Below are 27,368 nucleotides of genomic sequence, written 5' to 3'. Positions count from 1 at the left end.
AATTGTTATGTCTCTGACATTAACATAGATCCAAAATCACTCCATCTGAATGAAAGCAATATCTAAGGTGCCTTAGTAGTAGAAGAGAGAGGCCATGTGTCAAGGGTGAGCAGGGATAAGTCAATAAATTGGTAGTAGAGATCTACCTGGACATCTTGGGTGATGCATAAGAAGGGCAAATCAACATGGGAAAGAAATATCCCCGAAAAAATAATTTAATTGGAGACAAATGGTCACTTCACAAGCTGCTGCTGAAATAAGCTGTATGCATACTAATGATTTTGTGATTATTTTTCAAAGTTTTTGTTTTTTCCCTTTGTTTTCATGATAAACTTGTTAGTTCCATGAGAAAAATTGTTCAATTTGGAGCAAGGAATATTAAGTCTCTTCTTTCCCCAAAAACTTTGATCACTTTTGGGAGAAGTGACTAAATAGTTGAACCTAGTCTTTCTTTGCTGCAGGAAAAAAAGCTGGCAGAGGGATTGTGTGTGCATTCTCAGTCCATCTAGGAATAACCTTTTCAATTAATAATTTTCTTCTCACAGCCTCTTCTCTGTTAGTCCAATCCAGAATGTAATTCTCTGGAAATGATAGCTTTCCAAGAGAAACAAACAATAAATCTCTACAAGCTGCTTGGAGCAAATAATTATTCCTATACAGGAGAATGATAAGTATACAAAATTTCTACTTCCAGATGCTTCTATTTCTCTTATCTTTCCTTTAAATAAATAAAATAAAAATTTTGTTCTTCTTCTTATGTTATTTTTTTTTAAATGTAAAATATAGCTATATTTTTGGTGGTGAGAAAAGAGATGGTTTTTTGGTGATGTGGGGTTTTTTGGTTTTTTTTGATAAGTTGGATTTTTTTTTTTTAAGAAAAGCTCTAAAGCCTTAAATTAATAAGAGCTGATTAACAGTATTTCATGTTCCAAATGTTATTGTGGTCCTATTAGATACCTAGTGGAACTATGGGTGCCTTTAATTGCAAAATCGAAATATCCCAGTGATAAAAGGTACAATATTTTTTTTGGCTTTGAGCAGAAATCCTCTTCAGGTGTAGCTCTTTAGGTAGAACAGGTCACACTTTCCTATCAATGGAATGGATCATATGCCAAATTAACTTTTCTAACTTCTCCTAAAGAACATTACATAGAAATCTCCTGAACCCATTTTTGACAGCCCTATAAGACTGATAGTCATAAATGTAAACCACTTTGAATAAACTAAATAGAAATATTGCAAAAATTGACAAACCATATGGATGGTTATTTGAATGAAAATCTAGTCTTAGCAAGGCAATGTGACAGTATTTTTGGGCAAGTTCAAAAGACAAACTTAGAGAAGTTAGAGAAGTTTCTTTCCCTCTTTAGAGTAAGAAGCCTGCAAGCTCATTCTTTTTTTTTAGACATGTAACAACCCTCAAACAAATATATGTTTAAAATAATGTACCTGTTAGAAGTGGTGGGATTTGTCCTCTAGATATTTGACCTAAATGACCAGACATTGAAAAAACTGAAATGGGATGGAAAAAGCTTGATTTTGCTTGTTTTACAAGGGGACTTTCCTATCCAGTGAGGATAGGACCCAATCTCAGGTCTTCTACAACTTCCACCACAAATTCCTCTAAATTAATGCCCAATATTGTTTGTCCCCATATTACTTACTTTTCACTGGTTTCGGTAAGAACAATAATTCTGTCTTCATTTAGGATTGTTTAGAATTACTCCTTTTTTATCTACCCCTAGTACAAAACTAAATCCTAAAACCATTCTAAGAATTTAGGAAATGTTCTAAGAAATAACATAAGATGGATGAAAGTGAGAAAAAGGACAAGCTTGAATCCTTTCTTAGGAAAAGTCTGTGTTGAAATGCCATTGTAGTAGTGGCAGCTCCTGTGTTACAAGGTGACAAGATGCCATCCATGACTGTGAAGAAACATTTGGAGCTGCTTCAGATTTTACAGTTTGTCACATTTCTGGCAACCATAATGTTCTGCTGTCAAGTATTTCTAGGTTTTTTTTTGGTCTACGAGTAAAAATGTATACATGTAACTTTCAATTCTCTAACTTAAATAAAGCATGAGAGGTAAAAGAAGTCCTACTTCACCAATATATGATGAGTTTTTATTGTACAGCCTTTTATTTTAATGTAAAATGATGGGAGGTAGAGGGACTTTTCCAATGCAAGAGATTTGAAAATACATTTCATACAAGTGAATATATTTTTAATGAAAACTAGAAATATTGTTTGAAGGTTACAAGCAGGAAAAAAAACCCTGAAGATTAAACTGGCAGAGCTGTAATATTTGTGGTTGTATCTGCATATGAAATGTGATGAAATGATGTCCAGTCAAGAGAACTTGATGATGTCTGCAGGTTTGGATGAATAAATTGTGTCTATAGCATGATTATTCTGTTGTGAAATTATATTCAAAATTTGACTGTGTTCCATATGTTGTATTAAGTCAGCCAAATATTTGGCTTTAACTTCTATCCTGAGAAACCAGCCCAAAGTAGTTAGACAAGGAATTTTAGTTGAGCCAGGACCTTGGAAGAGACAGTGTGCTATAAGAAAAAACACTTGTTTTCAAATAGTTAAACCAAAATCAGGATTCAATTGAATCCTAATTTTCTGAATTTATTAATGGCTAGTAGTCAACTGGCAATTGGTGAACTATAAGTTCAGGATCCATAGCAGCAATAGAGAAAGTAAGAGTTGTAAAATATTAATAGTTTAATCATTTACTAATATTTTTACTCATCTGATTGTATCATGTACATATTGTTTAGAAAGGTAAATTATATGATCCCAGACAATTTTGCCATTTAGTTTGCCTTATTTTGTCTTTCCCTTCCAATTTTTAATACCAATAGCATACTATAAACTATAAACTATAAACTATAAACTCTGCTGTTCCCAAAACAAAAAAAAATATTAAAGAACAGGAGGTGAACTTCATTTTATGTCCATAAACCAGCAAAATATAAGGGAACAGTGGCAATACTCTTTGAAGCAGACTCAAATCAAATTTCCTTGCAGAGTGGGTTGACCCTGTATTTCAATTTTTCATCACTACTGTACAATTTTGAGAAAAATAACTCCTCAGACTCCACAGAAGTGGAGTGCTCTACAGCTCTACAGAGCACTACTGAGAATGTGCTCTACAGAGGACATTCTGAGAATCACCAACACAGATTACTGGCAAATGAAAATTGCCAAATATGCCATCCATAAAATATGAATGTTCTATTTCCTAGTTATTGTATTTATAATAATATTTCCAGTTTTTTTGATTTATGAAGCACTGCAGGTGTGGTATGGACATTGTGTGTTCTGTGCTTGGACACACACAAACATGATATCTTTGTGGAAGCCAATAGTTAAAAAACTTGACTGTTGCAATGTCAAGTCAGCTTGCTACAAAAGAGTTTGGAATCATTTGCTTCAACCTGCAGGAGACTAATTCCTTGAAAACAATTTACAGTACATCAACAGACTGCATATATGACATTTTTCAGAAATACAGGTGACAAGAAGTGGCAGCTGATCTCCACATGATTATAAGCTGTTCTCAAAGGTCTGAATGTTCAAGACTGTTCCTGCTGTGCAAATATCTTCTGTGAGACTCAGAGAATCAGAGTCTCTTTATAGCAAGGAAGTTGGGTATAATTTTGCCTGAGGTTGATTTGCCCAGCTCATTTGGAGTTGAGTTTTTCCCCATCCAGATGTACAAGTAAGGCAATGGATAACTACTGTAATAAAATTAATTACAGGTTGAGCTAATGCTTGTCCCAACTCATATATGCATAGTTTTCACTAAAGGCTTTATAACAAGATGTGTTTCTGTATTGTCATTGGGCTGACACTGAAGTTGTGGCTGTTCTTGGGGTAGTTGATTTCTATCTCAGATATCTGTTTGTCCATTTATTTCCCTTACTCTGCTTGCCATATATCCATTAAATTTGTGCCATTTCACTTAATTTACATGGTTTTTCCTGGTAACTTCCTACTATCAGGCTGGCTTCAATACCTGTTTCATTATTTCTAGCCGCTTTTTAGCCATTTACTTTATCCTATTTGAATCAGCTTAATTTAATCCAGTAGTGCTCCCTCTCACTCCTTGTTTCTGCCTCATTCAATGCTTTTACTAGCTGACAGTTTTTGTAAACTTACTTTAGCTAGAGAAGAAAACTTGGATTGTTCAGTCACATTAATTACTACTGGCTGCCATTAGTTTTCCATATATTCTAGATGACTTAATATGTTCTGGATGGTTTCTTAAAGAGCCAGGATATCCATTTTTTGATATAAGTTCTCTGACTTCCTAACAGCCAAACGTTATCACTATGTTGTAGAACAGCAGTGCTGGAGCAAAAATGAACAGCTTTGCTGAAGCAAAAATGCCATGCTGACTCTGATTTCCATGCTGGTATCTTTGAGATAAAGTGAATCCCATGAGATGATTCCAGGTACTGATGGACATTTGTAGGAATGAAGGGGAATGTGTGCAGCTAAACCTGCTGTAAAGAAATGTGAGAAGTTAATGGTGGAAAGGAAACATGCATAATTTTTAAGAGATCTTGCATTTCATGCCCTGTATCCCTCAGAAAACTGAAGAAATTGTGTAGGCTCAGTGTAGAGCAGCTGCTGTGCACAGTGCCTCAGCACTTCTGTGAATGCTTTGTGTAGAACCTGAAGCTCATAAAAACACAAGATATTTTCCTTATTTTCTAGCAGCAGCAACTTCTTCACCATCTTTAAAGATAATTCCTCTTTTGAGTTTTTATTGATCACTCATTTTCAAGAAAGTGATAACTTTCAGTCAACCTCTAGGGGTCAAAGAGTTCTCATTTCCTGTATTAAAGCATTTCTTCTCTTAAGCCTTTTTAATTAAGTCATTCTTACAGAGGGTCCTAGGAGTTAATCCCTTCTTGAAGACTAGGTAGCTTTGATTGTCCAGAATAGCTGAAAGAAATGATTGCTCAACAGTATTAAAAGATTCCTTATCAAATTCTGAAAGATAACTAATTAATCACAGAAATAAAACTAAGATCTCCAAGTTCAATCTGTTCTCTTAACTGACTTAGTGTTTTGAAGTGTGTCAAGTGGCCTTACTGTAATCATCTATAAAATCCTTTACTTTTATAAAGTAGAGGAGTATTGAACTCATCTCTGGTCAAAAGACATTAGATCCTGCAGAACCTTTGAAGGGAATATATATTAATCATGTATATTAATCTTTGTATTGAAAAATGAATGTGAAGAACCAATAGTTTCCATGCACATATAAACACATTTATGTGTAATGTACATTAATGTATAGATTACATTTATGCTCTACCTTTAGACTTGGAAAAACTGTTGTTTATTGTTAACTTATCTTTTTCCAAAGAAATGGGAGGCAGTCTGCTTGTATGACTTCACAGTTCTGATAAGATCATAAGCACCACTGACTCTGAAACTGGGAAAATGGATTAAATTGGAATATAGATTAAATGGCTGACTGCAATTTTATTTCAGCTGCATTTAAACCCTGTACCAGTCAAATAGGTCAAATAGAAGCCTGAATAAGCTTTTGCTGCGATCTAAGTTGTGTGTCACATAACACTTGCCTTGGAGCTTGGCAAATATCTTTCTTCATCTAGTCTGAGGAAACAATTTGACATTCTGCTTCAGAATTCAGCACTTACTGTCTTCTACATGTCTTTTTTTCTTCTTTTTTTTTCTATTTTTACATATCTTATCTTGTCTCAGAGGCAACTAAAGGCTTTCCAGTGTAGGTAAAACTAAATTTTTGTCACTCTGTGTATGAAGGGCTCAAATTTGTCTTTTACTTCTATAGTAGGAGGAGCAGAAGTTTGACTCAGTCATTCTTAATGCTGTCATTTTTTTTTCCTGTCCATCCAGCATCAGCACCAGTTTCTGGAAGGAGTTTGCACCATTATAACTGTGGAACAGGAAGTCATGTAAAAGTAATGTACACAGAATTATCTTGAAATGTGATATTGTTTTATGCATAATAGAAAATACATCCTCAATTTAAAGCATCATTCATTCTAATAAAAAAGAATTCAATAGTTAGGGAGTCGAATAAATCTGCAAATATTTTTTTCTGAAGATTGTTCTGCTAATTCTGAGTTAAATGAGTTAGCTGTGGAAGTAAAAGTTAAGTGTCATCTGAATCTGAAAAAAGTATGCTGATGCTTCTTTGATCACAACACTTGAAAATATACAGATGTGTTTTCAGGCCTGAAAATGTACTGCAATTGTAGCTGTCATAGGTCCACTCAAATGAAACCTGTACAGGTCAATTAATTTAATGTTTTTCTAGTATATGAGGAAAAGCAGTGCATAGATGCTTCCTGAAAATGAAGAATTTCAAATCTAGGTTTTGCATGAGTAATCAAGGATGTCTAGCTGTGACACATAAGGCAGGTTAAATAAAACAAAACAAAATTGTAAAGCATACTGCTCCAGCTATGCACATTGTTATTATAAAAGACTGTATTTTAAATGGAATTTAGTCTTATGTATAATACCTTTGTTGCCATATTCATTCATTTGAAGCCATATTTTGCTCCAATTAGGAAGGTAGAATCTATTCTGAAATGCAAATTGATGTGGCAAGGAATAGCTGTGAGTGGCTTCCAGCAATCACCCAGTCCATCCATCTGCCTCTGGAGAGAATCAGATGCAGACAAAATCTGCTTTATGTAACAGGTTGTTCATAACACCTGCTTGTGAAGAACTCTTCAACCATCTCCTAGATAACTTTTAGCATTTCGCATCCTTTTCTCCTCATGTTTTACTTGTATTTCCCGCCCTTCTATTTAAAAAGCATGTCTTCACCTGAACATGGAGACCTATATTTCCTAATCTCTATGTAAAAAAGAAAGGGTTTGGAGGAAAATAGAAGAATATATTACTTAATCAAATAAATAAAAGCAGGCACTAAACAGATGTGTAAAATGTATATATTATGAAACAGGAAAGCAAGTCCAAATAAATAAAAGGTGTTTCTTATTAAAAAGTTTGCACAGCTCTGTATGGGTTTACACAAATATATTAATTATCTACTATTTTACTTTATGATAGTGCAGAAATTATATGTAGTTATTGCAGTTGAGGTTTGAATCGCATTGTAATATTACCCTGAAGGTGTGTTTAGAAGTTTTGTTGTGTTTGGGTTTTGGGGATTTTTTTGTGGATTTTTGTTGGTTTTTCTTTTGGTTTGGTTTGGGTTTTTGGTTTTGTTTTTGTGGGGTGGGGTGTGTGGGGGTGTTGGTTTATTTTCCTTTTTCTTTTTTTTTTTTTTTTTTTGGTGTTTTGTTGAGGGGTTTTTGGTTAGTTGGTTGGTTGACTTTTGGGTTTTGTTTAGTGTTTTTGGTGTTGGTGGTGTTTTTTTAGTTTTTGGAGTTTTTTGGTGGGTTTGGTTGTTTAGGGGTGTAGGTCTTGGTTTCTATTTTTATCTTTTCTTTTTTTCCCCTTTAAATCTTGTGTGATAGTACTGTCATTTTGAAAAATCTATGGCACCTTTGAGTTTTAGGATGCACAAAAAGAACCCACAGATTTTTAACATGTGATTGGTGATTATCAACGAAAAGTTTAAGTCTTTATCCACAGTTGGGTCACACTGGAAACAAATAGCAATATATACTTTCCATTTTAACATATAGACAAAGATAGATAAAGTAGATATTTTATCTGTATGCAAATTACATTTTACTTTATGAATATAGTTCCTGTTATAACATATTATTATCTGAATTGTGCCATTAAGCATGCAGCGTTTTTCAACATCAATTTAAACAGAACTAAATGTGTCCTCTTGAATACAGTAATTGCATCCTAGCATCCCTTTTTATTTAAAATAATTCATTTTACAGACAATAATATAGTTTATCTTCTAATATAAATTCCTTGGGGCACAGATAATGCATTATTCTCTATTTGGAAGACAGGCACATCATGGGAACTACAAGAAATGAAGGATAGTAATTACATTCCTTAAGGGGAGAGAGAAAAGCTTAGTTTAAATTTTAGGGGAGATATAAATGAACATTCTGCATAGAATGAATTTCAAGCCAGATGAGCAAAACCTTTGTCTATATATTTAAAAAGAAAAGAAGCATTAAAAAGAATTAATGTTTCAGGCTGTTTTTGAAAAAAAAAATGCCTTGAAAATATGCTGAATGTTGGGTTTGAATGTATTTTCTGTCAGATAAAATGAATTGTTATTATTTCATACTATTCTGGAATTAAAAGTAGCTGATCTTTTGTCTTAAAAGAAAAATGCAGTAAAAACCTATTTTCTTCATCAGCTAACCATAAAAATCAGTCAAGGAAACAAAAAAAACCATCGTTCTAACATTTAGGGCCTAATGAATACATTTTCATAACCTTTCAGGAAGCCTTTCTAATGAGGACAAACAAAATTAAGCAGGTCTGTCTGTCCAAGCTGACTGTAAGCTGTATTGCACAGTGATTATCCTATGCCACTGAAGTCTGTCCTTGTTCATGGATGTATAATCAGTGTGTCAAACTCTGTGATAATTGGAAAATGCAGCACTGAACAAAGAATCAGAAAAATGAAAGGAAAAGTAATGCCTGTTTTATTTCTAACCTCCGCATGTTATAGGAATGCAAATGATACTCTCTGGAATGAATGAACTTTAAAATCAGAGGTTGTTGACCAAATTTTCTTTGTAAATTCATTAATATAAAACTACAAAGCAAATAATGGATTTTATTAATTTGTTGTCATTATTCTGGTGTCCTAGGAACTCCTTAGCATTCTTATAGGAGCAGTAAATTATTTCCTAAGAGTCCACATTCACGGTGCATTTTTCCATGCTTGGCATAAAGTCTTTTACCCAGATTTTTTCATTAACAATTGTTCTCTATGATTAAAATAAACCTAAAAATAAGGTTATTTGCATATTCTGAAAATTACTTCATTCTTAAATTATAGTTACACACTTTGTGTACCTATAAGGTACCTCATAATCAGCATGTCCATTAGCCACTGTGGATAACAGCTCCACCTTCCATGGCCTTTTTCAGCCTGAGGGCCCAGTGTGCTCTGTGTATTTCTGTTCACAGGGGATGCATTCATTACTCTGTGTGTAAGGAGAAATGGCTCCTTGGAAAGGAACTTGCCTTGGCTGTTTAAAGAAACAAGGTCGTAGATATCTGAGGAGTGCAAACCATTATTGAGTAGGGATGTGGCTGTGTACAGTTCCCCAGTGAGACAATGCAAGAGCTCTTTGGCTGCCTGGGTCATAAGAGCAAAGAAAAAGATCAGAATTATTGTTTGTCTTCAGATTAAAAGCATCTGCTTATTCTTGAAATGAAATGGAAGTCCATGTTCATGAACTAGATCAATGATGGGTGACCACTTCCTGGGTTCCAAAGCAGGGGATAATTTTTTGCATTGGTATTGAATTATTTGAATGAGTCAGACTATTAATGCAGACATTTGCAAGATAGAATTCCCTTTTTTATTTTTTTTTTTTTTAACCCTGCTATTTTGCAGTATTACAAAGAACATAAACACCACTTTAATTTTTTTATTGGACTTTTTAAACAGTCTGGTAATGTAAGTTGTAAATAGGTCTTCCTTTAAAAAAATATAACTTTTGTTTTCAGTAAAGATATTAATACTTTGTTATTTTCTATTTGTTTGTAGAGAACAAATGTTATTTAACTAATACATATAATAAAGGCAGAAAATTGGTCAGATGGGTAAAGTTGAGCCTAAATGTTATTGTCAAACAATCCCAACGTAAATGTTGGTTCTTACTTGTGAAAGAGAATTAAATAGTTAACATAAAATATAAATTCTTGCTTTCAATGCAAGTATTTTAGAGACCCTTTTGAATTTTAATGCAAGAGCTATTCTCTAATTCATTTAAATGTAATCACTATTCTTAAGGTTGTATTTTATGACAAGTTTGACAATCAGTCACTGTAGGAAAAGTTTTCAAACCATAAGGCCTTGAATATATTAAAAAACAAAGGTAGTTTTATTATCAGAGAAACTGATAATTCTGAGAGCAAGCCAAGGCATGTGAGGGAAAAAAAAAAGGTAGGAAAAAATTCTTTCAAGGCTTCAACCTTTAGAGATCAGTTCATCTGAAAGATTTCTGTCCTGCTTGTGTTTTAAAGGCTGCACACACAGGGATACACAGGCACACACAGAAATTCAGTGGTGCCCTCAGGGTGCCTCCGTTTGTATTACAGGGCAGCTCATTCCCAGCTCACCCAGGATAGAACTGCTCAGCTTCTCTTTGTGCTCTCAAAGCCACCTATAATAATACAAATAGAAGTACCCTCAGGGCACCACACACAATGTGTCTAGAAATGCCACAGATCCTTTGGGGTAAGGAGAAAATAGATTAAAAAAAAAAAAAGAATAACAGGAAAGGATTTGTTTTCCTCCATGGTAAATAAACACTAACTATTTGGTGATTTATGTTTCTGAAGTAGAGCTTGTCATTTTCTAAAAAGTTGAGGTTTTGTAGTATCTTTTAATTTCAAGAGGCAAATAATTGGTCACATCCTGAGGGATGTAGGTTGTTCCCTGGGAGATTTGCCTGTTCCTGAACACAGAGAACACTTTTAAAGCAATTTACATTTTCTTTAATAAGAAACCAGAAGCTTCAAAATAAAAGGCTAAGCAGAATCAAGAGTTGTGGCTGAAATTCTTCATGATGGAGACTCCGTTTACAAAATAAGATTGAATAATATTAATGTGCTTGGGGTTTTTCACAGAAAATAATATACTACTTTTTACAAAACTGAAAAAGGCACTTCAAAGCTTTGCATTTTATGAGTTATTCCTTATCTTGCCTAGCACATTAAAAAACACAAACCACTGAAAAACCCCAGGAAGCTTTATCCAGTCACACTACATCCTTTTATCTTAGGATATATTAACATTAATATCTTTGATATAATGTAATAAAGTTTTCATTATAATTAGACAGAATTGTATTGAAAACAATTTTACTCTTTTATTTTACAAAAAATTTGTAGAAGAGGGTGCTTTTGTCCTCATTTCTGGAACATTGAATATTTTCTTACGTTTCCTTCTGAAATGCAGGGGGCACGCTTTGTGCTTGTTAAGACTGCAAGAGAGTCTCAGCCACAGTTTGAATCAATGCCCTTTTGTGGACACTTACCTCATGGTTTGGATTTTTACTACCATTCTAAAAGGCTGATTATGAGCAAAGGTTATCAATGAGCTTGACAGCTATTTCCAGTGATCTGAAATAATTTAAGATGTCCTGCAAATGTTACTAAGTAGATTCTCTTGTTGCAGTGAAGGGTTTCATTTCCACCAAAACCAAGGGTACTCTTAGGCTTGCTCAAGAGTGTGGTTCTACAATTTTACCCTTTAGTTACTGAATATTTCATAAAGTAGTTTATCTTTCATGGTGTATTTTGCTTTTACATTTATACATTTCCACTTTACCACCAGCAGATTATATGTTTGACTTTTGTAGTTTCCTTAATGTATAAATTTTAATATATTTATTTACTAGGATATTTTTTCCATTTTACCTCAAGTACAGTTGTAATTCTGAAAAGTGTCTTTCTAGTTATAGTTTCCTAGCAGACCATGAAATCATAGATTCATTTAGGTTGTAAAGCACCACTAAGATCATTGATCCAGCCACTAGCCTAACACTGCCAGGTTCACCACTGAATGTCCCTAATGCCACAACTACTTGTGTGCCTGAAGTCTGGCATTTTTAGCTATGTTATTTTTTGGGTAGAGATAAATATCCCCCTCATTTCCTGAGCAAAGTATGGTGCAGACCTGGAGACTGATGAGACCTTTTCAGGTTTTTTATTTGGCATCGTAGCATAAAGCTGCTGGCCCTTGTGACACCATGGCCAGCCACATGGAACAGCAGGGTTGATGCTGGAGCCATGGAGGTCCCAAAATGTTATAAGACCAGCAGAATTACTGCTCCCACCTTCTCACTTCCTCTTGAGGTCAGAACAGTGGAGTCAGGCCAATGAAATGCCCAGTTTGCTGGGCCATGGGATACTACTGTGGGCTGTAATGTCAGCTTTTCCTATGGTGCTCATCAGGGCAGGTCACCATATACAATGCTGTCTGTCAGCTAGCCACAAGCCAGAAGAAAACTGGAACTGTAAGGAAAGAAAACTAATTCAATCTAATTTTGGAGAAGATTGGAAAGCTGACAGCAAGAGGAAAACAACTTGAAGAAAGACAAGTATTTGCTGTCAAGCGTTGTTATCTTTTAAAGGGCTGCTCCCAGGTTCTCACAGTTTCTTGACAACTACATAAAATTAGAAAGCCAAAATAAATTTTTGGCAAGGCAGGGATTTTGTTGTTGTTGTTGTTTGATATCACCTCTAGACTCGAGAAACAGTGTGATGTATGTTTTCTTGGTTCCAATCACTAACATGTCTGAAATTGGTAAGAAAAGCCAGAAGAAACTTCTTTTTCTCTAGCTTAAGCACGCTTTTCAAAGTATAAAATTTCTATTTGCTCTTAGTTTTGCTTCAGGCTGAGAAAGAAAGGAAACAGTGTTGTTAGAAAACTTGAACTCACTGCGCAGAAGAGGTACAGCACCCCTTGATTAAATTCTGCTAGAGTAATTAAGTCATTACTATATTGACTGAATGTTGTGATTTTTCCTTCAAACACTGATAAATCGAACTCTTACCTGCGAGCACAGAGCCAAATATGAAGATAGTTTTTGAATATTTCAGGGTTTTCCCTATGCTCTGTAAAAGATGCAAAAATGTGTTTTCAAACAGGTATTACCAGTTACCCTTTGCCAAAATGAATTTTCTTTCCTACTGTAACTGATTTTTTGGACTTGCCATGATTTCAAATGCATCAAGATGCAGGACTAGATTTCTTTTGCTGTCCCTTGTTTCCATTTTATTCCATATTCTGTTGCAAGGTCTTTATTTTCATTTTCATGCTATGTGAACCACTACACGCGTCATTTTTTGGATGACAAAAAATGGATAATGAAGTGCAAACACATTACTGACCTGGTCTGAATTGTATATATATGTGTGGTGATCATTAGATGATGAGCTTGAGGAGTGATAAGGGACTGAGGAAAAACAAAGTTTACTTCATATAAAATACACTTTGGTACCCCTCATAAGCCACACTGTCTGAAGTAAATGAACCTATTGTTGTGGGTCAAACAAATTTCTTGCGGCTGAAAGGCAAGTAATGAGCTGATGGTATGAAGTTAAAAGTAGTACAGTTATTAAAAAAAAAATTCTACAAGTATTGCCTCTGTGTGTTGAGGCACCTTTAATAAATGGGATTAACCTTTTTTTGATATTGTTCAGGAGTTTTGAATTTGATGTAACCTGTGAAACTTTTTAAATGTTAAAGCATGATTTGGCCTTCACTACAAATTACAAAATAATGATGACATTAGCTGGAACACAACACAGAAACTTAATCTGTCTGTGTTTCTTACAAGTGTTTACAGAAACTCAGTATCACTATGCTGTCATCCAAACTATTTCCAGTTTTGAATTTTGGTCCTTGGAGAAATGCTTATATGCACCTAGGTCAAGTCAACAGCTTTATGATTTACTCCCTTTCATGGCAGTAAAACTGTATTTATAAACTCCACAGTGCATCTGGCTTCTAACTTATCATTCTTCAGGTACATAAACACAGTGCTTTAACCTAGCAAAAATATTGTTTTGCCTCAGGGAAAAGTCTTGAACCCAGTCCCTGAAGAAATTCCTATGTTTTTGCCTCTGTGATTAAATAGTAAATAGAGAGACTTGGTTGCTTTGGAATTTCTCCAGTGTTTGTTTATTCACTCCTGGATTTTGTCTGAAATTAGAGGGTGGGGCTGATGGAGTGGAGTGGAAGTTGCTGTACAAACACTGAAAGATTTATCTACTGATACTAATGAGATCTAAGATTCTTATGCTTGGTAGGGATCTGTACCCTAGAAAGAAGAAAATACAATCCCAAAAATGCAGTCAGAAAATCTTTGATCTATGAAAAGAATTTTTTTTCCAGTTACTTTATAAATATATATATATATATATATACACACATATGTATAAATTACCATACATATAGCATTATTCCACTTATGGTAAGGGATAAATTATTATTCTTCTTAGCTGCTAAAGGTTTGGGTTTTTTTGTGAAACATAATTCATTTTGCAGACAATTTCAACCTCAAAAAAACAATATATACCTCACATTTCTGAAGGTGTTTCTTTTGTGGGAATAATCCTCCATGAGTCATTGACTCGGACAGTCACTGTGAGTTGTCATCCTCTTGGATGTTCAACATTAATTAATGCATGGTTGGGCTGGCTAATTAGGGTCTTTGTCTTCCACATTTTCCACAACACTAAGCTATGGCCAGAATCAGTTGGCTTGTTTTGATTTGGGGTTTTGGGGATTATTTGTTGTTTTGACTGATTTTTTACTTGTTTTGTTTTTTTTTTTTAATTTGTTTCCCTTTTTTATTTCTGTTCCAAATTTGCAAATATACATAGGTTGACTTTGCTAGGGATAGAAGATTGAGCTGTGTTAAGAGAGAGAAACTTTGCCACGTCAGCCTTGATTTCATTGGAGACAATGTTGATATGAATCCAGAATGTAAGTATATTTTACAGAAATAATGTTTTATATGAGTATATGCTGATTTCTTTTTGTTTCTTTCTTCCCAATTCAAGGCAAAGTTTCTGACAGAAAGGCAAACCTCTTGCTCTGAGTGTTAGATTATTTTAAGCGACCAACTTATGACGAATTTTAAAACTGGTTTACTAGCAGTACTTCCAAAGTTATTACAAAGGAATGACCCAAGGTGTCTGAGACTTTGAATTTCCTGTCTCTGCATCTTATAGGAATTATACTCCCTTTTTTTTCCTGCTCATTCATCACCAGCTAGACCTGCTTTACTTACAGTGCCTGTAATTTGGTCACATTGGAGGGCTAGAGAAACACAATGGACCAAAAACTGGAGTAAAATATTTCTGGTATAAATAGCTTGAAGATCTTTTACCCCTCTTCTCACTATTCCTGCTTGGCCTGACATTCTGAAGGCTTTCTATTTTTGTTGGATTTCACCAGGACAGAATATTTCTGCTGGAAAGCCTCTATTTTGTATACTTTTTCTCTTTTCTGAGGTTACAGGTTACAACAATTTTCAGTCCAAATCTCTGAAAGGAAAATCCACTATATGGCTTAAAATTGGAGGACTATCTACTACAGGAACCTAATGGAAAAGCACTCATTTTGCTGAAAAGGCCAAGGCTTTATGCTAGGCTTGTGCCAAATTTTCAGCTGTTCTTTTCTGTATGTTTGTCATATTGTCCTTCCAAGGTCTTCAAGCAATTAGTTTTTATTTGCATGCATCATTTCACTTCTTTGCTCCCAGGATACAGTCCTTGCTTTCTGACTGTCCTATGAATTTTTCCTTTCAACATTCCATTTGGGCTTTTCACTCATTTTGTTCAGGCTTCTATTTGAATTCCATATCCTCAGGGCTTTTTATTTTTTTTTTTACTTCCCTGTTTTCTCCCCCTCCTCCTCATTTCTAGATATTTAGTTACTGACAGGTTGTGCTGCTTATCTGAACAATGACACCAGTAACTTATGTGTCCTTCCCTCAATGAACGTTGCTTCTTTATATTGCCTTTTATATTTATTATTCATTGACTGTTTTGAGTCTGGTTTTTCATTCTCAAAAATTCTCTATAAAGGAAGAAGTAGCAAAAGACACTACCTGGTTACAAATACTGATTGTTTTTTAATTTTTTCAGGACTGATGGTGGCATTTTGTAATTAGACATTAAGTTCTTTAGAAATTGATATGACTGGGGAATCATGGTATATTCACAGGCAAATTTCAGGAAAGGATAATTGGAAAGCTCTAAATATAATAAAGGAGTTGTTTTTAAAAATGAGTCGGCTCCTTTCAATATCTATATTTTGTTAGCATTTATGTAGTCTTTCACATGAATGTATTTCATAGATTCAAACTATTTTCTACAAATAGTAATCTAAATCAAATTATGTCCTATGCATTTATTGTGTACTTTCAAGTATTTTAATTAATTTTTTTAAATAAAATGTGATATCTATTGTACTGTCTTTATATTTAAGCAAATATTTCTAAACTTAATAAAATTGTATTTATTTAATTGTATTATATTTTATAATAAGTATTTTACAAATAATACGGGAAATATTAGTGATTAGGTTAGTTTTCCCCTGTTTTGAAGTAATTCCCTATATGTAGTATAGAGAGTAGTTATTCCCTTTAGATGTTAATGCATAAAAATAATTGCAATATAAAATTTCTGGCTTGCATTTTTCCACTTAGGGGATTTGCTGTAGGATTTATTTGGCCTCAGGTGAGCAGCTCTCTTCTCTCTTTGGGGTTGTCCTGTCCTTATCATTGCATACATATGTTAATGTTTGCAGAATTAGAAGGGTTTTTTTAATTGCAAACTTTTAAATTCACTCCTGTCTTACTCAAATTAAAATTTCTGAGAACTGTCCTACAATAAGAAATGAAGGAAAAAAGATGATCAAGTATGTATAAAAACCTAAAGGTTTTTAAAATTGTTCCCAGTAGTGAATAAATTTACTGGTACTATATTAGTGACAATTAGTACAATCCATGACTATGTACTGTTGAGGAAGTAAGGGATTACAGAAAATACAAAATATAAAAAATGGTTTAGTTTTTTTTTTTTTTTTCCCCTCCATATATACTCTATTCTTTAAGCATTCAGTTATTTAATTTCAAGCTTTTATTTAACTTCAGAAGGTTCACGTCCTTTGACCTATAGAGTCCTCTCAACACCAGCTGGAACTAGGAAATGTATTTGCAGGACAAATAGGCATGAAAGGAACAAAGAACTGGATGCAAGGTGAGAACAGGACATTCTGGTGCTATACTTGGACTGCAGAATATCTTTTGAAATTAGAAACCTGATGTTCAAATACAGCAAATTTTTTAGTGGTGAAGCTTCCTGATACCTGAATTTATTTTTTTATTCCTTGGGAAACTAACTCATGACATTAAATGGTACTTGAAGTATTTTTGGGTTGAAGAAGAACGCAATATATTAATTAGAATATACTTTTCCAATTATTTCTTCCGAAGATCTTTTTAATGAGTATCAGGATCTAGACTATTGATCTTACCTTTGTGCTCTGCTGGATCTTCTTTTCCCATCAATATTATACACAAGTAATTACATTTTTCCTGTTGCTGTTGCTCATGAACTGTAGCACCTGGCAGGATAAAGGGATCAATGTCATTAAATTTACAATTGAGAAGATAAGAGTTATTGGTGTGAATTAAATGGTCATTACCTGCCTCAACTATGTTTGTGGCAAATTCCCTATTTTTCTCATTTAAACTTCTGCAATTATTGAAAACAGAAGCACTCAGATGTGAAGTCATGTACAAGTTAAAAGTGACATTGGAACACCTCAAATGCAGACTAATTAGTGTTAGAGATGGTATATGAAGGGGACAATACTTCCTTCCATTGTATTGATAACTATTAAATTGATATTCAATTTTGACTTTTGGCAACAGTCTGTTTAAAAAAACAAAACAAAACACACCTTATTTTGAAAATAAGAATTATTCTTTAATTTTACATTAGAATTGTTTTCTAAGAGAGATTATTAGTGAGGCTTTTGATAATTTCTCTTTATTTATTTTAAATTGTTTCTTTTCAGGCTATTTAAACATTTTTATGTGCCAAAATATGGTCAACTTCTGATTTTTCAATTTTGAAAGGTGCTGGTGATATTGTTATTTGTATTAAGTCTTTGAACTGCAGTGTGTTTACTGGCATTCTGTGTACTTACACTGCCTTACACTGTGTGTGCATCTGTTGGCTAAAATGGGCTTAAGTTGGGGTGCTGAGGCTGTGTCTGCCCACACAATAAAAACACTTTGGCTTTCCTTTACTTATACATTGACTGGTAAATTAATCTGCATCCACTTTTCAAGAAAGTTAGGAATAACCTCTCATATCTTTCGTAGCAAATTCACTAAAAAAACCCCCATTTTAGACTTATATTTGTCATGCTGACCACCACTTTTTATTATTTCCTTGTCTGCTAAGGTACCAGATAACATAAACAAAATGATCCTAGTGTCACAGTGCGACCACAGTTGTGTGGTCAGCAACTTCAGAAAATTCATCTTCATATGGATAAGAGCAAGCTTGCCTGTAACTTAAAAAATAAGTTAGAGTTAAATACAAAAAAAGTTTAAAAGAATGTACAAACCTGTTAAAATAACTAGACACAGTAGTATGAGTTAAAGCTTCGTCAGGATAATTCAGTTTGTCCTTTGATGGGTGTATTCATGGGTAGAGCTAAAAAGCTTATAGCTTTTATATTACGTTAAATTGCTAAATGCCCCCAGACATGCTAAGCCAGAAAACACTGAAGATTTGTAAATGCTGTGCATTTATCTCATCCAAGATCACAATTTTTGTCTTTTTTCTTCTCTCCTACATTTTCCTTGGGCAAAAAATTGTTTGAATTCTGACAGAAGTTAAAAATAAAATGGAGCATATTAACATGTTAATGTATATTACAGAAAGGCTTTTTTAGTAAAGTGCTGATAACAGATGTGTTTTTAGATACTAGTCTGCTGAATTGATGTACAGCAGCAGCCTTTGTGTTTGGCAGCTTGGGAACCATAGGAATTACAAATGGTATGTAGGTGTTTCTCTGCATATCCCTTAAAGCATCGGTTTAAATGGATTTATTGTCTCTTTAGTGTATTTGTAAAATGGCATATCTTATTGTAATATCTACATTTTTTATTATTACAGAAAAGAGAAAAATTAATACACTACATTAATTCCTCTGCAATTATTTCAGATGTCTGTTGTGCTTGACAAATATTTCTGTGTGAGAAATTTTAGCACATTAATTAGAAAGGATTTTAGGAGCTGTGCAAGGTTAGACACCACATACTCCTCCTTTTGTCAGTGAATCCTACATAGTTTCACCTCTGTGGTTTAATATCTCCCCCTGTCTCACACAGGAATCAAATAATGTAAACCACAGTTACCCATTTAGAATATTAAATACAATATCACATTATTTCAATCTGGCATTCCAAACATTTAGGATTCAGTGAAGGAGAAAAAATGTCTCTTAGCCAACATGTTTCAGTCCTGGTGTTCACCCACAGTAATCTTATGGGGCAGCTAATGAGAGACTACTTCAGATTTACTGGTTTTGTGGGTATGACACAAATTTTCTGATGGTCACTCCTGTGAATGTTTTGGTCCTTACTTAACCTGTATCCTTCCCTGGAGATGTCTTCCATCTGTATTTTGAGAGTTAGTGTCTTGTCATCTTTTAGCAAAAGCTCAGGGAACAAAGACTGAGATTCTGCTTGCTTGTCTTCCTCCTTTCTTCCCACCTTCTGCTGGGTGAATTTTTTTGATGTTACTGTTACATCTGCAAAGAACAACTTTCAGAAATACATTTGAATCTATTACATTTTTTTCTTAATCCATCAGGAAAAAAATGTGTGAAATAGACATATTTTTATAAATTCAGATTTGATCTTTCTATGTTTTCTTGCTTGTTGAAAGTTCTCTGAATTGTACTGTGTAGATTTGCGTTTCCCTGGGGTTATTTTGGGGCTTTGTTTGTTTTGTTTTTAAATAATACACCACAAGTCAAACAATTAAAAACAAACAAACAAAAAGCTTTTCCAGACTTAAATTAGGTAATGGTATTGGAACTAGGGCTTTTTAAAAAACATAGGAAAAAATATTTTATTTCTTCTTAATTAAAAAAAAAAAAAAAACCACTAAAAGGAACTGGTTGAATATTCTAATAATTTTAATGGCTAATAAGGAGGTGTTTTTCCTACCAAGAAAAATGAGAATATCTGGTGGAGAATTTGTTGAAACAGAAAAATATTTATTCTGAAAGAAAAATGTAAGAGTAGGTTGACAATCTCTCCTGCTCTGTACTGGTAAAGAAGAAACAAACAGACCTCTTATTCGGAAAAAAAGGAAATGGGCTGTTGAGTATTGACGGTAACCCCATGCTGCTCTCATAATTATAATGAACATAGTTTGACAAATTATCAAAAAAAGGAGGGTGTTGAAATACCCAGGTGGAAAGTTCTCAGGCCATTGCACATATTCCAGTACAGGCTAAGATCATAAGTCAAACTCCAGAATTAAGGTTCACTTCATGCAGACCAATGAACACTTACTATTGTTGTTTGACCATTAATTCATAATGTGATACTTACAGACATATCAAACCTGCTCTTTAACTACTTTGATTAAATTGTGATGGAAATAAATGATCCGAATAAAATGAGTAGATTTGAGGACTGCTGGATCATGCTGTGTGATGGGTTTTACATAATTCAATCCTTAATGTGTATCCAATATGCTTAAATCGTATTTCTAATTTTTCTTTAAATAGTTTGCATTACTAATTTGCTTCTAAGAGATTTCTGCCAATCAAGTTAAATACTTTCTGCAAACTGCTTACATTCTTGTCAAAGTGTACTTGTTATACTAAACACCCACATTCTGTTCTAGTTCCATTTTTGTTACTTTATTATTATTTTTTTAATCTTTCCTCCCACAGAGTGTTAGCAACTTCGTATTGATGGGCATCCAGGAAGCTGAATGCAATATTTATTTTTAAAGTATGTTCATTGAATCAGTGCAGATCTAGATGGTACCTAAAAAGGCAAATTCCAGGTTTTGAAAGCTGTGTGTGGGTGCACCAGCAGTTGTGCCAGTTTTGCAGCAAGGAATAGTTCACACCAAAACTAACAGCAGTGCTAAGTTCCTCTTGAATTACACTTCGCAAATATTCCCTTCCAATGTTTTGTTTTCCAGGTATCAAAAAGTGTCCAGTAAAGAGCTGAGTGTGAACAATTCATAAGCTCACAAGAGAATAAATGGTCTTTGGAAGTGTACTTGCATTGGAGATGTAGTGTGAGGAATATTCTTTTTTTCTTAACAGATACATATATATCCTTATTTGTATGTGTATTATGTTAGTGTATGGTAATTCATTATCCTGTGTAAACAGTATATTGGGATAATAAGAACATTGTGAATGCTTAAAAAACACTCTTTACATCTCATTCACGGAAACATTAAGGGATTTTAGCTTTGACAAGCAGCGTTTTCCCCTTGGGAACAACAGTTTTGAAAGACTCAGCTTGTTTGTCCACTACAGTAATTTAAGGCTAACATAATATATTAATTCAAAATAGCAGCAGTAAGTGAATTTATAATTTTCAGGCAGGCCTTCATTCTGTTCAGAGTTCACAATGTGTGTTTAGAATGCAAAATTTGCAAAGGAAGGCGGGATGTGTTTTTTTTGGCAAAGAGAAGAGAAGGTGTTAAACTGCTATTCATTTCTTATTTAAATTCTCTCAAATCAAGCAAAATTGCCTTTTGAAATTCATCACTTGACTTCCATTGAACTTTTAATAAAAGAACTTCTGTATTTGTTCACAATGCAGAATTCTTCTTTTTTCTTTCCTCACACTTTCTAAAAGGACCTTTATTTGTATTATATCACAATATTAAATACGTATTATCAGTCATGTTTACTGCAATTCCCCAACAGCAGCTTTCACCATGTAATTTCCTATTCATCTTTTCAGCTGATAAAGAAGCTTTTAGGGACTTAAATGTGTATTGTGGCAATTTTAGAAAATTTCAGGTGCCAACTTTTATTCCAAGACTCATCCTCAGTAACAGTTTCCCTGATTCTGCATATCTTAAATATCAGTGGTAGGAGTTAGTCTGTAATGTAAATTAGAACTTATTTTGTCGTCTGTATTTTAGACTTTGCTTCCAGTGACTTAAAGGGGAGTTGCATCACAGTAAATGGGAACAGAATTTTACCACAGAGGACCCAAATTCTCTCCTATCTGCTTGGATCATGTATATCGGAGACATCTTGTTCAGACAGAATTATTTGAATTATCTTTTCTCATTTGATCTTTGCCTTCTTATTTCAGATAGGTGTGGTGTTCCCTTTTTCTTCTGGTGAGATTTTGTTAGATTGTTTTCTTTATTTTATTTTGGGTTAGTGATTTTTTGTTTCTTTGGGTTTTTTTAACCCTAGCTCCTAGAGTCCTTGACTTTCATGGACCTTTATTCAAACAGGAGAAAAGCCTTTCCTTATATTTTTGACAATACTCACTTTAAAATAAAACTCAGATACATGAGGTTAAATTATTTAAATTTCTTTCTCTGTGAGCTTTATCAGGTAATTTGTCAGAGGTCTGCATCATTCCTTGTTTGAATTCTCTTCCTTTCAGTTGCATTTCTACCCACAACTGTTACCAGCCAGCTCTTATGCATGGATTTATACTGCAGATCTATATAATATAAAGCTAATGGTTTAATGGAAGTTATTTTAGCATGCACTAGTCATAAATAACCTGCACTTACTTTGCAGAATCCAGGAATTATTATGTTCTTTAGTGCTGGGTGTTCAGAAGGCACATTTAATAGGCGAGCCACCTAGGTCCATTGTATCAAATACAGAAAATAAATGAATGAACAGGGGGCAGTTAGGATTATGACCTGTTCACCAGAAAGACAGGAGTGCTAGAACTTCTGCTGAGTATGTACTCAGAAGGTCTGATGAAAAATCTGTTGGAATCTTGGTGACACAATCATTCCTGGTGTCCCCAGGAATATGCATCAGCCTCTTAAGTGTGATTTGCTTGTTTGTTTTGAGTGTCTTTGCAGATGTTGTTTCGTTGGGGGTTTTAGGGTGATATGTAGTTATTTTGTTAGTTTGTTTGCTGCTTGCACTCTTCAAGTGGTTTGTTGTTGGGTTGTTTTCGTTCTTGTGTCCAACTTTGTATAAGAAAATCATCATTTGAAGAGTTCTTGTTCTCTAGACCAACTATCAAAACACCTTCAGACAATTATATGTGAAACATAATAGAGAACTATTTCAAGAAATCAATTAGCTGCAGCTGGTTTGTTCTCCAGCAAGTCTTGGTTATGAAGCTTATTTTCTATCTTAATTTTCTATTTCTGTTTTCTATTTTCTATCTCATATTTGCCTTCTATGTTGCTTCCTGTCTTACTGTTTGGGAAATACCAGCCCCTGGGACAAACAAATTAAACTATTGATCTTACAGGAGAACATGTTCCTAGATTTTCAAAAGTGATAGTTTTTACTCCATTTGCTTAATCTATTCTTTAAGTCACAATGCCTAATCCTCACACCAAGAGAGCCAAGCCCTTACTCTGAAAAACAGCAAAGGCTATGAGAGATTTATTCATATGGGCTCCATAGCCATGCAAAATTTATGGCTTTGGAAGTCCTAGTAAGGGCTTGATACATTCAGTTGTCTTGGTATCCAGAACATCTTTGGAGAGCTATTTAGTGTGTTTTGTTTTCCTCAAAGTGAATAACAAGGTCATCACTCTGATGTGCTTTTGCTTTTGAGGAATATAATCATTGGTATGTGTGGTTTTAAATTGCAATGCATGTAACTTAGAGTGCAATTTAAATCAAATTCTGATACCTTACAGTAGTTATTTCCATAGCCTGCTGTCTAGCTTGTTTGTATCTTTGGATGTATTTAGGCAGCTGTAGACTTTCTCAAGCACAAATGTAACAAGAAGTTTACCAAGCCCAAGAAATTCACAGAAGGAAATTATTTTTGTTTGTAAACAATAAAATCCCACATATGCAACACTTTTAATCTAATTGCATGTGAAAGGGCATGGGCTTAGATCTTCAATTTGTGCCTGTTAGCTTCTAAAGTTTTCCATTTATTGGAAAAGTGGTTTTGAAACCTGAAGTGAATAACTTCAGTCAGGCTCTTTACTTTGTGTTCTCAGAGGAGTATATTGAAACTTCCACAGAAGGAATATGACTACTGGTTATTTAAATTTTGAATCTTCTTTTTGAGTCCCAGTCACAACAGTTTGACAAAATTTCTTAGCAAAACCTTGAATCATTTTTTGTACCTTTAGATATAGCAGAACCATTATTCAATTTGTTTAATAGAAAATGCTAGTAGTGACAATGTTATGTGTTCCACATGCTTTCCTGAAAAAAAAAGGTTTGAAGATATCTAAAATACTATAGAAACAGACAGGTTTAACAAAATAATTCAAGCTTTTCTATTAGAGCATTTTATAAAAAAATCTGGATTTTCAAGGTCCTGACTTTAGAGTTTCTAAAGCAACAGACAGGGATACTCTCTTAAACAGCAATCAACCACATTTTGCATTTAAAGACTTCAAGTAGAAACTTTGTGCACACATTTAATTGTTAATTATTGTTATTAATATTAATCCCTAACATAAAGAAATTATTAATTTAGCTTATTTGCTCAAGGGATGCATTTCTTTTTGAATAGGATAGAAGATATCAGCAAGTTAATATCTTCCCACTGTGGTAGAAAGTGAGTGAAAATTAATGAAGATAATAGGCTTTACTTAGATAATTTCATTATTGTCATAGCTTTACCTGCCCTGTTTTATTACTGCCTTTTTGTCTGTAGTGAAATTATTAACTTAGCTCTGCCAGAATTACTTTACAAAACAGTTAAAAGGGATCAAATTACACAAGTATTTTTGCACCTTGTTGCTTTCATTAATTGTTTATGCATGTTGAGGGTTTGTTGAGGTTTATTTGTTTGTTTGGATTTTTTTATGTGGCTCCCCTGATGCCGGCAGAAGTAGGGGAGAGATATTTTTGTTTTTAAGTGCAGGCTGAATGCCTACATTCCGATAGAAGTTTCTAGTTGTGGACTCTGCTAATTTCTCATTTTTCAATGGACCATGTGACTGTAGAGAGAACTGAAGATTCCAAAACAGGAATTGATTTTTTTTTCCTTTCTTAGATGGTTGACTCCTCAGGGACACACCTCTGAAGTATACCAAGTTTATCTTTATTCACTAGGACAGGGGAGTAAATACGGTGACAACATCTCCCTAAATATTTGTTCACAGGAATACTGAGGAACTCTACCAAAAATACTAGACAGTTTCAAATTATGACCTTAAGAGAATTCATAGTTTATAGTGTTACTTTTAAATACCTCAGATAACACTGCTTTCATAAAATGTTATCTTCAGACAAGATTAACCAAAAGGAGAAAAAAACCCCTGAATTGGTCCACCCATGAAAGCCACTCACTCACCCTCACCTACTACAGCTGGGCAAAGGAGAAAAAAATATATTGAAGGGTTCATGAGTTTAGATAACGACTGGGAGAAAACACTCCTAGGGCAAAACAGGCTCAACTTAGAGATACAAAGAGTTTATTACTAACAGCATCAGAGGAGGGTAATGAGAAGTAAAATAAGCCCTTAAAACCATGTTTTCTTCCCTCACCCACTCCTTCCTTCCCACCAATAGCACCGGGAGACAGGGTGTGGGGGGTTTTATCAGTTAATCACCCGAAGTTTTCTTCTGCTGCTCCAGGAGAGGAGTCCTTCCCCTGTCAGACCGGGGGTCCCTCCCACAGGCGACAGTTCTCCACAAACTTTTCCAGCATGATTCCAACGTCATGAGCAGCAATCCTCCCAAAATTGCTGAAACATGAGCCCCTCCTGTGGGCAGCCAGTCCTCCCAAAGCCGCTGTGATGTGGGTCTCTTCCCACCAGGTGCAGCGCTCCAAGGCCAGGCTGCTCCAGCCTGGAAGCAGGGCCCTCTCTCTCCACCAGGTCTCCCACTGGACCAGAGCCTCCTCCAGGCTCTCCCACCCTGCTGAGGGCACCTCCCCCACGGCTGCGGGTGGATCTCTGCATTCCCTGTGGATCCCCATGGGCTGCAGGGGCACGGCTGCTTCACCATGGGCTGACCCGGACTGCAGGGGAATCTCAGCTCCGGTGCCTGGAGCACCTCCTGCCCTTCCTCTCCACTGACCCTGGTGTCTCCGTGTTGTTTCCCTCTCATGTTCTCACCTCCTCCTCTTCTCTGACTAGGAGTAGAAACCTTGTGACTTTGTTTTGATTTTCTTCTTAAATATGTTAACACACCTGCATTACCAACCCCTCTAGTTGGCCCAGACTTGGCCAGCAGCACGTCCGTCTTTAGAGCCTCAAGGACTGGCTCTGCTAGAGGCTTCTTGCAACTTCTCACAGAAGCCACCTCTGAACACCCCCATCTTCCACTACCAAAAACCAGGCTGGGCGAAACCAACACAATTTTCCACAATTGAGTAGATAATGGGAACATTTAGACAAAAAAATTAAAAATGCATATGAAAAATGTTTTTATGGAAAATTCATTGTAGGAATTGAAAAAGCTCTTTGAGCAGAAAATTCTCTGCTAACTCTCTAGGGCAGGTTGTTAAACCTTTCTTGGTTTTGCTGTTGTATTAGTTCAATAAAAACCAGTAATGTCAACACATCTACCACATTTTTCTGTGTGACATAAAATGCTCCCTTAACACTTGAATCAAGTAGCATTGCTGCTGCTGGGATTAGCCAGGCCTGCCAGAAAGCCCATGTTTTTCTATTTAGCTTGCTAGACATATTTGGTTTTCCTTCAGCTCTTCTTTTTTGTGTGACATGCCAGTATTTCTTCGTTCCATCACATCCTTATGCTCGCTTTCAGTATTCATTTTTTTCTGGTGCCAGATTTTTTGCCAAATGTTTGGTTGCTTCTGTGGATGTGTTTGCAGCAGGCTCCCTCTGTGTCTGTGTTTCATATTTGAACAGCTCATCAGCAGGCATATCAATTCTCTTGCTGGGAATTTGTTTTCTTCCTCAAAGAGGTCTTTGCAGCTTGATGTTGACAGCTTTTGTCTTCCCCTGAGGCAATTTTATTTAGGGTCTCTGGGTAGTCTGTCATCTGCTTTTGTAGAAATAAAAAGGCAAACAACTATGCTAATTACTTCAAATATGGCTCGTGTATAAATTGCTACTAGTGGCCAAAACCTTGATTTGACCCCTTTTTTCTGGACATAGTCATTCAGACTGTGTATGCGTCCTTATACCTTGAAAGAATCTATGTTTCTTTCAAAAAAAATTTAAATGGTTAAAATTGTAATATATACTATCTTTTGAACACTTTATAAATCTCACAACATCTGTTGCTTTGAAATACTCCTTTAACTAGGCTGAATATGGAAATATTTCCGCTTATCCCTTTTCTTCTTCACCACCTACCAGATAAGTGACAAACACAGGCATGGGAGGGAGGGAGGGAGCGAGGGAGGATCCCGAGCACACTGAGAGCCCTGGCTCACTCTCTGTTCACAGATCAGTGGAGAAGGCTCCGTGACAGAGCGCGGGTGGGACCGGGGGAAGCGCGAGCAGTTTGACTTCCTGGCGACATTGGAGGAGGTGTGATG

General features: G+C 34.9%; 2 long non-coding RNA genes across 3 annotated transcripts; one reads left to right on the top strand and one right to left on the bottom strand.

Annotated features, from left to right (window-relative positions):
- Positions 1–2,954: 2,954 nt before the first annotated feature.
- On the bottom strand, positions 2,955–26,693 carry LOC135298686 (uncharacterized). 2 transcript variants are annotated; one of them, XR_010360734.1, is made up of 5 exons: positions 19,333–26,693; positions 17,201–17,290; positions 12,705–12,765; positions 5,342–5,461; positions 2,955–4,965 (listed from the first exon to the last, which is right to left on the bottom strand). It is a non-coding gene; the product is annotated as an uncharacterized LOC135298686 (long non-coding RNA). The 2 variants fall into 2 exon arrangements; XR_010360733.1 differs by having other exon boundaries at positions 2,955–5,461.
- Positions 11,947–17,024, top strand: LOC135298688 (uncharacterized). The gene is made up of 4 exons (XR_010360737.1): positions 11,947–12,003; positions 14,539–14,641; positions 16,371–16,401; positions 16,818–17,024. It is a non-coding gene; the product is annotated as an uncharacterized LOC135298688 (long non-coding RNA).
- Positions 26,694–27,368: the final 675 nt, after the last annotated feature.

Source organism: Passer domesticus, chromosome 4 (assembly GCF_036417665.1).
Source record: "Passer domesticus isolate bPasDom1 chromosome 4, bPasDom1.hap1, whole genome shotgun sequence".
Taxonomy (NCBI): Eukaryota; Metazoa; Chordata; class Aves; order Passeriformes; family Passeridae; genus Passer; species Passer domesticus.
The sequence above is the reverse complement of the archived record's forward strand: the minus strand, read 5'-3'. Positions and strand labels throughout refer to the sequence as shown.